Source organism: Gekko japonicus, unplaced genomic scaffold (genome assembly GCF_001447785.1).
Source record: "Gekko japonicus isolate JY-2015 unplaced genomic scaffold, Gekko_japonicus_V1.1 scaffold898, whole genome shotgun sequence".
NCBI classification, from domain to species: Eukaryota; Metazoa; Chordata; class Lepidosauria; order Squamata; family Gekkonidae; genus Gekko; species Gekko japonicus.
In genome coordinates, this window is record NW_015160238.1 from 1 (window position 1) to 17,153 (window position 17,153).

Below are 17,153 nucleotides of genomic sequence, written 5' to 3' on the forward strand. Positions count from 1 at the left end.
TTTCGAGCAAGGGAACCGTTACCTTTATTATTCTAAACAATGGCTATCTTTTAAGGAACTTATTCTAAAACAAGGGGCATTGCCGTAAAACGACAGTTCTGTAATATATGTTCTCCACAGACCTGCACCTTTTCCTAATAATTTGTTGCTGATCCTGCAACGAGATGCTGCAGCATATTTGCTCCAAGAGAGTCTGCTCCCTTGCTGCCAAGGATCTTGTACTGGAAAATGCTTAGCGAAAGCTATTTTTCATGCAACAAGAGACCTTCACAACTAAGCCAATTACCCAATGCATTATTAATGCAAAAATCACTCATTAGGAACACAGCAGCAACAATGTTGATCCATCAGATATGGAGGCCTAATGACTACAGTTGCTTGATGTTAATTCTATTGGAAGTGTACCTCTCACGAAAGCCTCTTTAAAGAACAGGACAGTGATATTTCCAGTCTGGGCCAGTATCGAGCACTCTGCATACTGATTTATTTGTTTGTTAAGCTGGGCGACCGTCTGTTCCAGGGTTACTAGTATTTCTAAACAATATAAAACGTGTTATTTCTACTGACTAACTTCATAAAACCATACTTATCTTTATAATAAGTGTATACATAAGTGTCAGACTAGGATATGGGAAACTGAGATTAGAATCCCCAACTCTGGAAGTTTGCTGGGTGACTTTGGGCCACTCACACATTTTCAGCCTAACCTACCTCACAGGGGTGTTTTGAACAAATAAAACAGAGGAGAGGAGAACAATGTAAAACACTTTGGGTCCCCACTGGGGAGAAAGGTGAGATATAAATAAAGTAGATAAATAATGGTTGCTGCTATAGCTCTGACACTGTCTCTTAAGTAGCATGTTGCAGTTCTTAAACGCCATTCAAGAAGTTCCAGCCAAATCAATTCTTGGAGGCTACCTTGAAATGTAGAGGGCTTGTCTTAATAAGAACTAGACAGAACTACTTACACAAATGAAGATGGTGTTCTACTGAGTTAGCCACTAACATAGCCTTATATATTTAGGAGCATTCTTCTCTATATGTTTCATCATGACAGCTATAATTCACTAAGACTTTAGTAATTTTAGATTATTTTAGATTACCATATCTTAGATGGTGCAAGGAGAATCAAAATGCTATGAGGAAAAGACTACTTACTTTTTATGCTGCTGCTGCTGCTTGTGTTGTTTTTCTTTGCCAGTTCTATTGTTGCTGCTTTTAGCTTTTGTTGTAAGCACCACCCTAGGGTTCCTATACAGGATGGAAGCATGGGACACAAATGCTTTAATAAAATAAGCTTGCAAAAAGTTGTCTTGTAATCTTTTTTGCTAATTCTTTGTGAACAAGTTATTTCTTTAAAAAAAAATGTTTTTCAGGCAATCACCTCTACTGATGATATTCTGGGCACAAAATCAACCTGATGTCAGACCAAATTATATTGCTTTTGATTAAGTGCTGGCGCGCAGGACTTGCATCGTGAATTAATTTCAGAAGAGGCAGGGAACGTACTATTTCTAGCATTTAGTGTTGTACCTGACACTGTGAGGCATGCGGGCCTATTTGTACAGTTCACCTTTACCTCACTAACTAGTGTGACAACTCACAGGCGAAAGACTGGTTCAGGTGGGTAGCCATGTTGGTCTGAAGCAGCAGAACAAAATTTGAGTCCAGTGGCGCCTTTAAGACCAATTATTCAAGGCACAAGACTGCTTCAGCGGATGTATGAAATGAGCCAGAAAAGCAATTGGAATATTTATTTAGGAAGTGTCTATACTGCCTCTTCAGAGACCTGTTTGGGGCAGCTCACAACTAGGACAATATAATAAAACCATACAGCCATTAAAAAACAAGCAAGAGCCTGGTTCAGGTGGGTAGCCATGTTGGTCTGAAGCAGCAGAACAAAATTTGAGTCCAGTGGCGCCTTTAAGAGCAATTATTCAAGGCACAACTGCTTCAGCGGATGTATGAAATGAGCCAGAAAAGCAATTGGAATATTTATTTAGGAAGTGTCTATGCTGCCTCTTCAGAGACCTGTTTGGGGCAGCTCACAACTAGGACAATATAATAAAACCATACAGCCATTAAAAAACAAGCAAGAGCACACAAAGGAAAATAACACTAGGGCTATAAAGGTAAAGGTTCCCTTGCTAGAAAGCCAGTCGAATCCTACTCTAGGGTTGCGGTGCTCATCTCCGTTTCAAAGCCGAAGAGTCAGCGCTGTCCGAAGACGTTTCCGTGGTCATGTGGCCGGCATGACTAAACACCAAGGCGCACGGAACGCTGTTACCTTCCCACCGAAGTGGTACCTATTTATCTACTTGCAATTTCTTGCTTTCGAACTGCTAGGTTGGCAGGAGCTGGAACTAGAGAAGGGGGCTCACTCCATCATGCAGCACTCGGGTCTCGAACTGCTGAACTACTGACCTTCCACAGCCTGCAGTTCAGCGTCTTAACCACTTGAGCCACTGCAGCTAGGGCTATAGCAGGGCACAAAAAACAATTTTTAAAAATCAACTCCTTAGTTAAAAGTGTAGGCAAAAATAAATGTTGAAATAAACATTGAAGGCAGCAGGAGAAATTGAAGAACCAACATGAGATGGGATTGATTCAATAAAAGAAGCCACAGCAGCCTTCAATTTGCAAGACCTGAGAATGTCTGCCAACAATAGGACATTTTAGAGAATGTTGATTCAATACAAATTAATTCAATACAGATAAATTTATTGATCTGGTCCTTAAAAGAGTAGGGATGGTTCCAGGCAGTCCTCAAGGGGGAGGGCACTTCTAATGATGAGTCGCCACCACTGAAAATACCCCAGCTCTCGCTGCCACTCACCTCACCGCTGCAGTCAAGGGCAGTTTGGTGCAGTGGTTATGTGTGCGGACTCTAATCTGGGAGACCCGGGTTCGATTCCCCACTCCTCCACTTGCACCTGCTGATGTGACCTTGGGTCAGTCACAAGCTCTGGCACAGCTGTCCTTGAAAAAGAGCAGTTTCTGTCAGAGATCTCTCAGCCCCACCCACCTCACAGGGTGTCTGTTGTGGGGAGGGGAAGGGAAAGGAGTTTGTAAGCCGCTCTGAGACTCCAAGTGAAGGGCGGGGTATAAATCCAATCTCTTCTTCTTCTTCTTCTTCTTCACAGAGATAAAAGCCAGTGAGGAAGATGTTAACTGGGAGGCTGGACAATATGGGAACAAATGCTCCTTCAAGTCTCCTGGCCCCAGTGGCCTTATGGGTACTGATCAGCTGGATTCTTTTTTTCCTTATTTGCCCAAACTCCAAAAAATCATCAGGTATATGCCATAATTTTAGGAAGTCTTGCAAGCTAAAATCGAAGACCTAAGAATTTAAAATCTTCAATTTTTTGTCCCAGTTAAGAAAATAATACCTGCGTTTTAAAAGTGTATAACAATGGGGTTTAAAACTGCTTCAGTTTGACTGGAACATACCCAGAGTGAGTGTGGTGGAATTATTATAGTGTCGGACTAGGATGGAGAACCAGGTTCCAATCCCAAATCTCTCACAGAAGCTTGTCGGGTGACCTTGGGCCAGTCACTCCCTCACAGTCTAATCTCACAAAGTAGTTGTGAGGATAAAATAGGAGAGGGGAGAACAATGGTTTAAATGAATTTGGATCTCCACGGTGTGTGGGTGGATGGGGTATAAATAAAACAAACTAAACAAAATCCAAGTTTTTTAATGTGCGCATGGAAGCCTTCATATATACACATCTGAGATTTTCTTTCACTTACAAGTCCATAAACTCATACAAGTATAAAAAGGTAGGGTTCCCTTGCTCGAAAGCCAGTCGAGTCCGACTCTAGGGTTGCGGTGCTCATCTCCGTTTCAAAGCCGAAGAGCCAGCGCTGTCCGAAGACATTTCCGTGGTCATGTGGCTGGCATGACTAAACACCAAGGTGCACGGAATGCTGTTACCTTCCCACCAAAGTAGTACCTATTTATCTACTTGCAATTTCTTGCTTTCGAACTGCTAGGTTGGCAGGAGCTGGAACTAGAGACGGGAGCTCACTCCGTCTTGCGGCACCCGGGTCTCGAACTGCTGAACTACTGACCTTCCACAGCCTGTAGTTCAGCATCTTAACCACTTGAGCCACCGCAGCTCAGATTGTTAACAGCCACTTGGGGCTCTGTGTGTAATAGTGTGCTTGATACTAGAGAGAGGGAGAGACCAAGTGTAAAATAATTTCAGAGGGTAGCCATCTTGAGCTGCAGCAATGCTCCCTCTAAGCTGTGGAGTCCTGTGAGCAAAAATTCTACTTTGTGAGCCACTGGCATTAAAGTTGTGAGTGATCTGGCTGCTGCATAAATTAGTCTGCTCTGGGGCCATCCTTCCTGAGCTAAGACAAAAATGTGTGAGCAGAAGGCTAAAAAACTGTGAGCTAGCTCACACTAACTCAGCTTAGAGGGAACACTGCAGTAGAACAGCCAGATTTGAGTCCCGTAGCACCTTAGAGACCGGGATTTTTGAGGTTTGGCAATCAAAACGTTTGTTACGTTAGGATAAAGTGCAGGGACTGTTTCAATCCACTTCAGGATGCATTTTATTCAACACAGTTAAGACTGCCGGTTATCAAGCATTCCGAATATTCTACAGAGAATGACAGTAACCTAAGTAAAGTTTTTCACAACAGCTGTGTGTTTGAATAGATGTATTCAAAACCACTTGAAGCCCTACGTAACACAGAGACTGTTTAAGTGAATTAGAAAAATAAATTGCTCTTGGGAAATATTTATGAGGCATTCACATGTAAAAGCACACACTATAGTCCTATGCAAAATTCAGAGTTCCAAAATTAATACTTTTAACTCAGTCTACTTATAGATAATTATTAGTAGTCAGGTGAAGAGCTTTGTACAAGCAGATAATTTCTTAAGAAATTTAAGTAGGGCCTTTCATCTCAACTAGTTGCATATGCATTTGTATGCAAGCTTAACCATCTCAGTTGACAACACTGACAGTAGCTGCATTCAGATGAACAATACCAATTAGAGAGGTGATTGGCAACGTGGTCACATAAAGATTAGCATCTAGACTCAACCATCTCCTAATCTGCACCTTTGCAAAGCTTTCATGATAAGCAGCCCCCACCCCCAAGCGGCCAAGAAAACAGCAAAAATACAATTAAAATACAAATTCAAAACCCTGAAATATGGAAATTCCCTTGCCAAAGATCCCAGTTCTCTCAGCTATTTTAACAATTAAATCACATGGCAGAGACTTTCCTAACATTTATGAATCTGCATCATAGGCCTTCCAGCCATTGGGCAATCACTGGCACAGGCATCAAGTTTGACACCGAGTGCTGCAAATTGCAGATTTAATCTGGCTGATTGGAGAGAGTGCAAAGAGAAACTGCAAAATATACTATATACCAGTCGTGGCGAACCTATGGCACGGGTGCCAGAGGTGGCACTCAGAGCCCTCTCTGTGGGTGCACGTGCCATCGCCCCAGCCAGGCCAAGACCATCGTTAAAGTGTCGCATTCTCTGCTTTCCTTACTTTGTTTGGATCATCTTAAATTAATGTATGAGTTGTTTTTTCTAAAGTAAAACCTCAGTATTCAGGTTAAATTGCCATGCAGGCACTTTGCAATAAATAAGTGGGTTTTGGGTCACAGTTTGGGCACTTGGTCTCTGAAAGGTTCGCCATCACTGCTATATACTATCTTTACTGTTTAAGAAATGGTCTCACATATATTTTTCAAAAAACCCATACAGATATTACAAAAGTATCAGAAAATACCAGTTTTTAACAAAACGATTTAGGATTCTACAGATCTCTCAGTGCAATCGCTGATTTGGGAAATATGGTATAAAACCAGTGTTCTACAATGGTTGAAAGACAAAAAGCACCAGCAAAGGTGTTTGCCTTGCCAGCATTTTAGGATGGAGATTACAACAATTAAATAGTGACAAGCCTGTACAGATTATACATAACCATTCAAAAGAGATTTTGTCGAAGTCCTTTATCCGCAAACCTGTACAGATTATACATAACCAAAAGAGATTTTGTCGAAGTCCTTTATCCAGTTAATAGTTGTAAAATATGTCTACAATCCTATTACAGATCAGAACAGGAAAATGTAAGACCAAAGAAAGTGCTTTCAAACTAGAAAGCAAGGATTTCAGTGTTTGCTTTTAATAGCCCATACTTTTCTCATTATACAATCATTGGTAGATAACAAGAGTATTCAGGATGCTGATGTCTCAAGCAGTTTATAAAGAGCTCTAACGAACAGGCTCTGTCAGAACATGGTGAATTTACACAAGCATGATAGGTGAAATTCACTATAAATGCAAAGCAATGAACACTGGGGCACTTTCAAGACTACACATACCTCAATGAGATTTAGAGTCACTGACTACCCCAAAAGAAGAACGTCAGGCAGTATTAGAAAGTGCAGTAGAATCTTTCTTCCCAGTGTTGTAAGAAATGAGATATGTACATATCTTTGTTCACGTGGTTGCATCTCCTTCGGTCCTAGTCAGCTCTGTGTTATCCAAAATTAGCAAAGAGCTCCCACATGCTTCCTTTCTAGCATCTACAATCTTCCACAAGTTGTTCTAACCTACAAGTAAGCTCTTCTTGGGCCATGTATCATCCTGGCCCTTACTTCCTGGGGAACTCCGTTATACTTCTTAACCCCAGCATACTTTAAGATGCACTAGAGAAACAACAGAAGAGATGACCACCTCCATAGACAGAACAACCCAATGTTTACCAGTTTACCTCAGTTCCTTACAGAGGTCATTTCGGGGGGGATCGCGGGGGATCGCAGTTCCCCCGGGTGAGGTACGGGGGCGGGGCACATGACGCTTCCGGCCCTCATTCAGCCAGGAGGAGGCAGGAGAAGAGGGAGGGTAAGTTGCTTCCTCCCTGCCTCTCCCCACCCCTGCCTGCCTGGGGCCAGGGAGGGCCTTCGCGGGGCTTACTTGCACTCCCACCGACCTTGCAGGTCCACCGCCAGGCCCCTCATGGGGACCGTTGGGGGCGGGGTGTGTGGCCTTATGACACACTTTCGGTGATGTCAGGGGGTGTGCCATATGCTAATGAGTTATGCTAATGAGTTCCCCTAGCTCCTTTTCTACAAAACGCCCCCCCTGGTTCCTTACATATTTTTCCTACAAACTCATTAAACAAAGATCCAGTAAGATCTGACATGTAAAAACCTTGATTTTTAAAGTGGTAAGAATATGAACAGGCTACACAAGTAATATGAAAAGGAAAGCTTCGGATAACATCTGCTCCTAAAAATCAGTGGTCAAGCAACCTTATTACCCACCCAGTTATTTGTTTACAGTTATGCTACCTTGATGCTGCTTTATTCCTACCTCTGCCCATCATTCTGTTTCCTCCCTTCTGTAGGAGGTCAGGTGGTCACCTGGGCCCATCAACAGGGTCAGGGCATATTTTTGATATGCTGGCTGGCAAGGAAACTCTGCGTGGGATAAGATATATTATTGCTTCAGCTCCAAGCTAGAAGTAATTTCCACGAATACTGTGGTGAGATCTGGGAGTCCTGTGCATGATAAAATAAACTAGAAATAACTGAAGCGGTAGCTGTTCTTACAGGTTAGACTGCAGTTTTTAAAAATAAACAAGTTTTAGTAAACATAAGGGTATAACGGTTATGAAATCATGCAATCATACAGACAGTCCAAAGTGTATACAATCCTCCAAGGATAGTTAGTACGATATATAGTAGAGCTTCTTAGAAGGTAAAATTGGGGAGGGGGGGGATTATGGCAAAAGTGCATACAACACTGATAAATTAACTACAGCTTTGTAGAAGCAACAGACCGGTTAAGTTAATGTACTATAAATACGTAGACATGAAGCCATGCGCTTCAGCAGAAAAGAAGCTATACCAGAAAGGCTTGCTCCAGATTCTCGAAGAGTTGTACTGGCTCCAAGAAAACCAGCATTCGTGTCCTTGTTTGCACTTGAGTCAGTTCCTTAAAGGAGGTCACTTCCAAGTTATGCAGTATCTAATGTCAACAGGGGCGGCACTTTACCCACCCAGACTACAGTCTTCATTCTCTTGAAAGTAATTACATGCAGATGATTTTTAAAAAAGACAATTTGTAAAACTGTGCCAAAAATTTCAAAAGGGAGAAACGATACTATCAGTAACATATACACAGAAGCGCTAACTGCACGACCCATGAAACCCTCCTAACCATATCACTTTAAATACTTTTAAACCTTTTTATATCCTACATTCTCTCTTGGGAAAATGACGTCTGGAGAGACTGTGTGCCCTTTTCCAAACTCTCATGCATTATTTGGTAAAACACTGTTCAGCAGAAGGGTGTTCATTTTCACTTGCAATGGAGCAGAGTCCTGGCCACTTAAAAAAAATGAATAAAGTATCATTTGTAATGTGGCATGGAATATGGAAAAGAGTCTGAATGGGACAAGATTCTCATAGGACTGGCAAAATAATTGGAGGAGAGGCTAAACAGAATGCGAGCCAATCCTAAGCATATTCTTTTACTACGAAAGAGACACTATATATATTTTCCTCTTTTATACTGGCATTATTCACATTCCTTTTGCTTCAGCATGTTAAGCTTTTAAAGGTTTTAAAAGACTGTTGTGCCGCCAGAGCTCTTAAAAATATCTGAATATTATTTCAATATCCCAGCATTCATCCTTGACTTAAAAAAAAAAAAAAAGCACCGGTCTCACATTTTACCCTGGTTAGTTAGTCTCATATTGCACACACTGTGCCAAAAGGTGCATACTGCAAAGACCAGAACTGTAATATGCTAATAATAATGAAAGCTGCCGGATGAAAATTAGATTACTCCCATGGCTGCACTGCCTTTTCAAATAACCCATTAGTTCTGGCAAGGCATTGTTCTTGACAAGCAGTTTTTCACAAACCAGCTGATGCAGATATGACAGGATTTTTACCTTTTAACCGAATAGCTAAGAAAATAGTTTCCCCTTAAAAGGGAGAAGGCAACATTCCAATTACACAGCTCTAACATTCAGTTTCAAAGGAGTTGCCAAATTTCTTCCTGCAGTAACTGTCCTTTTCATCCTGAAGACAGAACAGGTCTTAACGCTTTCAGGAACTAAGTGCACTCAGCTTTCTTGGCACAAACAGAACATATGTCTTCAACTCAAACATACCACCCCGAGTCACAAAGCAAGGAGACCTGTTGTTCCAAAGTGTCAGAATATATGGGTTTGTTCCGCAGCTCCACTATTCACGTATACTCAGCAAAGATTCAAAAATGTATCCTCTGAGGCAGCTTCATGGATTTCCTAAGTGCCATGTCTAGCCTTACTAAGGCACTGCAATTAGCATTAACTCCTCCTTTGTCCTCTTGCATTTTTTATAAGTGAATCAGGTTTTAAAGAGCGCTTTCTGACTCATTCTCAGCACAGTGTTACATAAATAGGTCTAGATTCTGAGGAGATAGCTTTCAGATTTCCCTTTCTTGCTAAGGAAAATCCAGATGTTTAAGGTCACAACTAATCTTCTGAAACAGCAACACTAGCTTTGTTGGGAGGCAGCACATACCCTCAATATAAAGAGTAGAAGGAGAAACGAGCCAAAAAAACACCAACCCAGACATTGATTAATCCTATGATCCACTGACGTAGCCCTATTGCCCTGGCACTGCTTTCAGAAGGGGTCACAAGAGTTGCTGAGCCGCTGATATTTACAAGTTCTTCAGGACACAGCTTTTCTGTTTCAAGGGATCTCTTAGGGCAAGGAAAGACTAGTCCACTGGGAAGCTTAGACTGCAGTAAAAGAGGACCAGAGAACAGAATGACATTGCTTCCCCAGCATTTGGTACTTAGTACGGACCAGCACTTTAAAAAAAAAACAAAAAAACAAGGTGGGCATCATGTAAAGATATAAGAACTACTTTGCGGCATTATTTTGCTCTTACTGCATTGTTTTCTACTTCTGTAATTCGATTTTTGCACTGTTTATGACATATGATCTCTGATCATTTGCATTGTTGCTAATTATTCTGATCCTACTGCACTATTTTGTTGGATGGTTCATATTATTTGACTGCACAGTGTTACCCTACATAACCTGCCTTGAGGCTGAGCAAGAAAGGCGGGCTATAAATAAAGTAACTAAAAAAAAATCAAGATATCGCTATCCCAGCATTTTGCTCCTGGCAGCATAAAACCAGCACAAGGTATGGTAAGCACAAAGCAGACTGCATGGAAAACTAATTTTAAATGATGGTGTGTTAAAATTACATCCTTTTTTCATTCTGCTCTGGTTACTTCTTCTTACACAGATCACACCCTTCTACTCATTACTACTACGAAATTGTGGCTAAATAATTTACAAGATTTATTATTCATGCTGTAAATTAGGAATAACTGCCATTGTCTGGCTCTGTACTCACCAGTCCTACAACTTAATCCTGTAAAAATCAGCACAACATTAGACAATTAACTAGGTTCATGCCAGTCATGAACAAACTCTAATTTGTCTTTGCCATTTACACTGAGCTTTAAAAAACACAGCAATAACAGTTAGAAACCGTTCACACTGGCAAAGCCTCCCTGTGAATTCACAACAGAATACCTACACGCACCTTAGACTATGTTCAGACTAGACACAACCGTAGTTAAGAGGAAAATGTGTGAGTTGAGAGAGTGGGTAAAGAGGAAGCGTGAAGGCTTCTTGCTTCAGACGGATGGATTCATCCAAGAGGCATCCTGAGCCAAAGTCAATTCTGCTAAAACATATAGCTGGCTTCTACCAGCCACTGATTACTTCAGTTCAATGGTAGCCACTCATCATCTTTGCAGACCCTTGCAGACTGCTGTGAAACGCACATGCTACGGCATATGATGTCAGTAGCACAGTCACACTATACATATACATTGCTACACTGACATGTAAATACAAAGGTTGGGAACAGACATGAAATAAACATGAGGGCATGTGAGTTTAGGCAAACTTTGAAAGCCCAGCTAGTCACCCATAGTGCCTTTGCCGCTGGGAACCCCAGCTGCATCTGCTTGATAGCACAAGCCTCTACTTGAGCTTGTTACCCAAACTGGACCCAGAGAAAGGGAGATTAGCTTTAAAAGGGTTCCAGAAAAGAACACAGGACCTTGTAGGTCCATGCATACCAGGGTGGATCTCGAGGGGGATACCCCAAAATATTTTTTTAAGGGATGACCAAAATAAAATTAGGAGGAAAGAGAGTGTGAAAGTGGTTGTAAACACAATGTTTGTATACAAAATAAAACAAGCAAAAATGTAAAGAACCTACACTAAGCACCGGAGAACTACTTCCCTAAGTAACCACACGTACACAGCAACAAGAGGGCAGAGTTATGAAAGTTACTTCCCTAAGTAACCACACGTGCACAGCAACAAGAGGGCAGAGTTATGAAAGGGAGGAGGGAGGAAACTGGGAAGTTTCAGGAAGGAACACACGACCTGAAATCCTGGGCTTGAGGTCTGGAGAGATCTAGGGACAAACACGGCTATGTCCAAAGAGTAGAGCAAGGAGCTAAAAAAAGGAGCCTGCAACACAGTTCCCAGGGTATTCAGGTAGTGAGAAATCCCTGGCACACTTTTCACTGACCTGGGATGGACTTTTTATGGGGAAGAGTCCCATAGCTGGACATGGGAACCCACTTCCCCAGGAACCCGACGGGTCCAAGATGTGAAGTCTGAATCTCACTGGCTGATTTAAAGTTAACCTCTGTCAAACTTTGGTGGGGGAAACACCTTGATTAGGCTATTGTAAGCCAAATCTGCATGGGTACAGTGAACCTGGGTGAGGCAACATGATTAACATACCTTAATTAAGTTAAAAGTGAGCCAAATCTGCATTGACACAAAAGTTTGGGTGAGTCAAGATAGCTCCTGAAACAGGATGGAGTGTAAATTCTTGCTGAGTGCACTTCTTGATTGAGCAAAAGAGGGGAAAGATGAACCAGGCGTTGGCTAATGAAATAACAACTTCGGCTGGGCCGACCCCTCTGCCATATGCCAGGATGTTCCAGTGCTGAAAAGTCTTTTGTTATTGAGAGTGAAGTGAAGTCTTATTGCTACTGAAAACCCTGAGCTGGGGGAGGTTGCACTTAATCAGTTTGTAATGCCAGTACACCCTACCTCCTTCCTGGGCTTTCATAGCTACACCTAGGTACCTTTGTGAGACCCTCCAGGTTACAGGTCCTCTTGGCACTTAGGCTCCAAAAGCCTTCTTCTTCAGCCAGATAGATAAGAAACGCTGAAATGCTACTCCCTAATAGAGAGCTACCAGCCAACAATGTGAAACGGAGGGCAAATGCCACCCAATTTAAAGTAGGCCTGTTGCCACATAAAAATTTTGGGCTGGCTGCTACGACTAGAAATTTAGTAATTGGCTTGCTCCTATTCAAGTACTTGCAATGGAACTCAAAGTAAGCTTAAAATTATTCTAGTTAAAAATGATAACAAAACTATTCCATTCAGCATGATGTCTTTTCCCACTCCTAACTATGCTTTTTACAGGATAATTTAACGAAGAAGAATATAAGAAGCTATACTGTTTTAAAAAAGAAACTAAGCTGAATCTAGAGGCTGACACCTTCTAACTTTATAAGACTACTCATGAGGAAAACCGATGTGCTCATCGAGGATATTTTTATGTTGGACTTTGCTTTGCTTATGTCAGAATTCTCTAACTATATTGTATTATTAATAGCTTCACAAATTGATGCTCACAGAATTATTAAATATGTCGTTGTCAATTTTATCACAGTGGTTTTTTGTTTGTTGGCATGTCCTTACAAGCTACAGCAGGTGAAATGCTACTGTAAGCCCCAACCTGTTAACAAACATGTTAGCATACATTCTCTTCACAACGTGATTTCTATAAAGTATTCAATGCGTTTTCAGTTCTTTAAAAATACACGAACATGCGTGATACATAAACCTAGGGGTGCCCAAATGGGGGTGAGGGATCCCCTGATTTTTTGGGCTTCCCCCCCAGACGCCAGCCAGCTGGTTGGCAGAGGGAAGCCCTGCCCCCGACAGTCCTCTGCAGCCCTGCTTGAAAAGAGCAAGCACCATGCCTGCCTGCCTCACAAGCTATGAATTTGCAGTGCCTGCTCTTTTCAAGTGGGGGCCACCCACTCCTGCCCTGCAAGCGGCAAAATCGCTGCTTGCAGGGCAGGCACGCACAGTGCCCGCTTTTCCCCCTGTCATTTAAATGGAAGGCTCCCTTTAAAAGGTAGGGGGAAAGAGGGGAGATGCACACGTGGCACTGCGTCCCTCACCCTCCCCGGCACACACACCCAAATCCCCTTGCCACGGAGAAGATGGGACCTGACAACCCTATGTAAACCTCCCATCCAACATGGAGAGAGACTGTTGCCAGTGGGGTAGAGCTTTACCACCTGCTCTGCTCATCTCCTCCAGCCCTGCAAGCTGAAAAGGAGATGCCTCCTGGAAGCAACGAAGCACCTGGAAAAAGACTATTGCCATCAGGAGTAGAGCTTTTACCACCTGGTCTTTTCCCTTTCTTTCCCTTGTGGATTAGTGTTTGTTGCTTCAAGGTAGGATTGTCATATTTTTGTATGTATATATTTATGACCTGTTTTCTTACATTGTAATCTGCATTGAGTCCACACGCAGTGTACAAAAGCAGGGTAAAAGTATCCAAATAAATAAATAAACTAAACATCACTAGAATATTTAAACCTAAGAAATAACATAGTATATTTCAATTGTGTATCAAATTATTGTTTAGGCGTTCATGTATGGAAGCCTCAAAGAACAGCATTTAAGCAAAAACTTTTAAAGTCTGTAACTTGTTTCATATTTTTTTGTTACCCCTCGGTCAAAGCTTCTTCCTTCTATGATGAGTATGAATTTTTAAGAAGAGATATAATTATGCAAACTGATGAAAGCTTATTACATCCTCTAAATATATGTTTCTTATTAATCACACGGTGCATGCAGTCCGTCAGTCTAATCCTACATTGCTTAGTGGTCGAACGCTTACAGATTATATATAGTGGAAGCAGCTGGAAACCACTGGAAAGATGCACAAGAATAAGAATTTGCATAAATTAGAAAATCCTTTAAAGCTCCTACTTTCTACTTCTAATTTTCCAGCTAGCAGCATTAAATACTTGTATTCATCCCTGCCCTATGCCCACTCCACTTCATACGATGCTTTTGGCTTTTTTACTCAAAATACATATTTTTAACACAGCTCCACAGGACTGCTTCCAGGACTTGGGAGGCCTTTGGTAAGATGCTACTTAATGAGACTGCTGGACCAGTGCCCTGCACCAGAAGATAGGCTTGGGGTGCCAATACCCCAAACAAGTAGGCACACATGTAAGCATATATGTAAGTGAACAAGCAGCACACTGTCTTGGTAAACGCACACGTAGCAACTACACTAAGAAATAGCATGAAAGCTGTTGTAGCACTTAAGAGTGGTGGACTAGGATCTGGGACGTCCAGGTTCAAATCCCCCCTCTGCCATGAAAGCCCACTGGGGGCCTTGGGTCTGTCACATACACCCTACCTCACATAGTGTTGTTATGAAGATTAAAAAAGGAGAGTGATATAAACCAATTTGGGTCTTCACTAGGGAGAAAGGCAGGGTACAAATGAAGTAGATAAATAATAAATACTCATCACTGTTCATTACTTCACTAGGGTGGGCTTTAAACACCTTCACTAGGGAAAACTTTAAAAACCTTCTGGGTGAATTTGGCACTTTAGAGTTCACTCGCATCATGGCTTGCAAAAGGCATTTAAAGGGACTGTGTTCCATTTAAATGCCTTTTTTTCCTCCATTGGAAACAATGGAGGATAGGGGCATCTACCTCTGAGGCTCACAGAATTTGGACCCCCAGTCCAATCTTTTTTAAACCTGGGGGGTTTTTTGAGGAGAGGCACCAGCAGCTATGCCAGAAATATGGTGCCTCTACCTAAAAAAACACACACACCCCGAGCCACAGATATCCCCAGTTCGTATATACCCCCCCAGGGTATAATGGAGAACTCGTTACTTGGAATTCGCCCATGGCACGGCTTGCAAAAGGCTCTTAAAGGGACCATTTTTTGCAAGCTGTGCCATGAGTAAACTCCGTGGCGAGTTCATCCGGAAGGTGTTTAAAGGGAAGGCAATCCTTTTAAACACCAGCTATTCGGCAGCCCCAAAATATACTGAATATTTTTGGATAGCCAAATCAGGGCTGAGACAATACCCAATAAATACCAATAAGGTATTCTGAGCAAGCAATGTCAGCTAAAGATTTCTGCAGGCTATTAGGAAAGATGCTTTCCTTAGGCTTCATTTAAGTGTGAGGCACGGTATTACAATGTGAGGGGGAATACCAGATGGAATAGCATGCAGCTGCTGGGCCCAAGTACCATTCCTCTTCTACTGCCTTTCTTCCCCTTGAAGAACACAGCTTCTGAAATTACTGGATCCTGGGAGACTGAGGGGAGGGGACCTCACTTTGTTGGAAGATACGGAAAGCAGCCTCTTGGAAGTCCCAGACGAACAGCATTCTGACAACTGAAGGCAGGATATCGCCTTCGCAGGCTGACAACAAGAGAACTCCGCCAGATTTCAGAACACAGCTCTATCAAGATCTCCCAAGTGAAAGTACCTGTTTCTCTTCCTACAGGAAGGTGGGGGGGGCACTCACGTGGAAGTCAGCAAACACTGTCAATAATATGACTGTCTCTCACAAGAAAGGGCAAGGCACGTGGAAGGGAAGTGGTGCCCAAGCTACATCGGTAGGTCATAATGCTACAGAACTCCACTAATGCATGAAGTACGGCCTGTCGTGTCCCCAGGGAAAAGAGACGAACTCTTAAGGAGTGTTCTGGAAGGTTCATAGTGCATGTATCTGAAAAGGAACAGTAAGGACTAACAACAGGTCAGGTTTTGTTCTTATTAAAAATACTTTTAACCTACCATTCTCCTAAAAACAGAATCCCAAAGTTGCTTACAAAGGGTGAAAACGTAACAGAACACAAAGCCAAAACGTAGCCAAACAACTGAGTAACAATAAACAAGAGTCACAAGCAGGAGCCAAGAGATAAAACTGGCCTACATACCTAAACCCGTGTTGCCAATGGCCTTTTGTCAGGTTGATCAAGATAAAGGTTTACACCTGAGAAGTCAGACTTCTGCTTAGCTTCCCCTCTACTCACAGATCATGAAATAATAATGATGAAATGTAGATTTCTGACACTGTAATACTGAAGTGCTTTTTACATCTATATCCTTAGAAAAAATGGTCTAATTCCCTCTCGTTATATTCACGTTATCAAGAACTGGTAGCTATAAGCAATGAACACTAATGCATTCTACATTTACGTCTCCTAAAATCTGCTCCCTTGTGGACACAATAAAGGAAAGGGCTTCATCTAGAAATACTACTGATTGTATTATTCAGGGGCATTCAGAGAGCATTAATATTGATGAGATTCAGAAGTGGATTCAGTTGTCATGTAACAGCTGGACAGCAAGTTGAGTGACTGTGTTTATCAGAGCCCTCCCTCTACCCATGGTAATTCTCGCCCAAATTGGTACACATGCAGGGCCTGTAGGACTCTCAGTGCACTCCTTGACTGTTTGGGGAGAACACGTCTTCCACGCAATTAATATATTGGGGCCAAACTGTCTAGAGTATATCAGCTCTCCCAAAAACAAGCAAAGAAAAATAGTTCTTAAATGAGAAAAAAATCTTTATTCCCCTAACAGGGCATAAAGTTAAAACACACACACACACACACAGAGAGAGACAAGAAATGAGAAAATATAGCAAAGCAGTGATGCAATGAATCAATAAAACCTTTACAGAAGCCTATTTGATTTGAAGCTATTGCCTATTGAGAAAAACCTGGGGGAAGAGACTAGCAAGCTGTAGCGAAAGCCAGGGAAGCGTTGGGAAGATTAAAGAGGACATACAAGCCTGATCATTAAGAGAAGAGACCACCAAGAGTCCAGTTCAATGAAGATTTCAGATCATAGATCTGCGTATCAAGAAAACCAGAGGTGCCGGAAAGGAATCCAGTGACTTCACTGGATCTAAAATCTAAGTGATTTTAACCAAGGAGGGTGGAAGTCTGGAAAAGCAAGCCAATTGTGAGGTTGAGAAAGCAGC

At 42.0% G+C, this 17,153-nt stretch overlaps 1 long non-coding RNA gene across 2 annotated transcripts in view; it reads right to left on the minus strand.

Moving 5' to 3' along the window:
• Window positions 1–1,174: 1,174 nt before the first annotated feature.
• The window catches only part of LOC107112024, an 80,536-nt gene continuing 64,557 nt past the window's right edge, over window positions 1,175–17,153 (minus strand). For both annotated transcript variants that reach the window (XR_001482580.1, XR_001482579.1), the window contains exon 4: window positions 1,175–1,251. This is a non-coding gene — a long non-coding RNA (uncharacterized LOC107112024). The remainder of the gene's footprint in view (window positions 1,252–17,153) is intronic.